The sequence below is a fragment of the Cornus florida genome, unplaced genomic scaffold, assembly GCF_030987335.1.
Source record: "Cornus florida cultivar Cherokee Brave unplaced genomic scaffold, ASM3098733v1 CherokeeBrave_3.0.0_Hap2_Chr05, whole genome shotgun sequence".
Taxonomy (NCBI): Eukaryota; Viridiplantae; Streptophyta; class Magnoliopsida; order Cornales; family Cornaceae; genus Cornus; species Cornus florida.
The window spans coordinates 48345306-48346470 of record NW_026775575.1 but is presented as its reverse complement, the minus strand read 5'-3'; the positions used below and the strand labels follow the sequence as shown (position 1 = coordinate 48346470).

The 1165-nt window shown below is 37.8% G+C and overlaps 1 pseudogene; it reads right to left on the bottom strand.

Moving 5' to 3' along the window:
• Positions 1-739: 739 nt before the first annotated feature.
• Positions 740-838, bottom strand: LOC132310604 (small nucleolar RNA R71; annotated as a pseudogene).
• Positions 839-1165: the final 327 nt, after the last annotated feature.

Sequence of the window (1165 nt, the reverse complement as noted above, 5' to 3'; positions counted from 1 at the left end):
ATTATTTGTTTTTCTAGTGTATGCATGGTCGTATGTCATTGAATCCTACTCTTGTCCCTCCTAATTTGCATCTTGAATCGGTTGTTCGTAATCCTAGGGGAAGGGGTAGTTCTCATCACTCCATTTCACCAATGGAGGATTTAAATGACGACCATGTGGAGGACCTTGGTCATAAAGACCAATAAGGCAACCTTCACCCTAATGTGCATCATAAAAATGTTCAAGTACCATTAGGCATGCCTAGACTATTCATTCACCTATAACAACAAAGCCAAGTTCCATTGGGAATGCCTAGGCCAATATTTGCTCCACAAACTCCCATAGTTTAAGCTAATCTAGGTGTTCATTTAGCACCACCAATTCCGAATCTTCCCATTGCATTGAGAGACCATTATGTGCCTAATGAATACAATGCACCCACTTACATATAATTTCCTCCATTTAGAGCACATCACTATGAAATTAAACCCTAAGCTATTCAAATGCTTCCAAACTATCACGGATTTCCTAGTAAAGAACCTTATAAGCATTTGGATGAGTTTCTTGAAGTGTGTTCCACCGTGAAATACACGGACATGCCGGAAGAAGTGTTAAGGCTTAAAATTTTTCCTTTTACCCTTAAAGACAAGGCAAAATATTGGTTCAACAATCTTAAGCCTTTTTCGATAACTTCTTGGGCGGAAATGAAACAAAAGTTCTTGAAAAAGTACTATCCAGTTTCTAAGACCAATGCCATGAGAACTTCAATTAGAGAATTTTCTCAAGGGGATAGGGAAATGTTTCATGAGGCATGGGAAAGGTTTAATGATTTGCTTAGAAAGTGCCCTCATCATGACATACCTAAGTGGCAACTAGTCCAATATTTCTTTGAAAGTTTACCGGATAATCACAAGGGTATGGTTGATGCATCCATGGGTGGTTCTTATCTTGATAAACATGAAAATGATGTGTGGTAATTGTATGAAAGTATGAGTGAAAATTCCATGCATAGGTCCTTATCTTCTAAAAATGAAAGAAACCTAGGTGGAAGGAAGAATGTCGGCTTATATCAAGTTGACAACTCCAATGACATAGATGAAAATCCTTGTCTCAAAGGTTTGATCAACCAAAATTCGGCAAATCAAGTATCTTCTTCCCCTACTCATATTCATCATCATGCATCTAA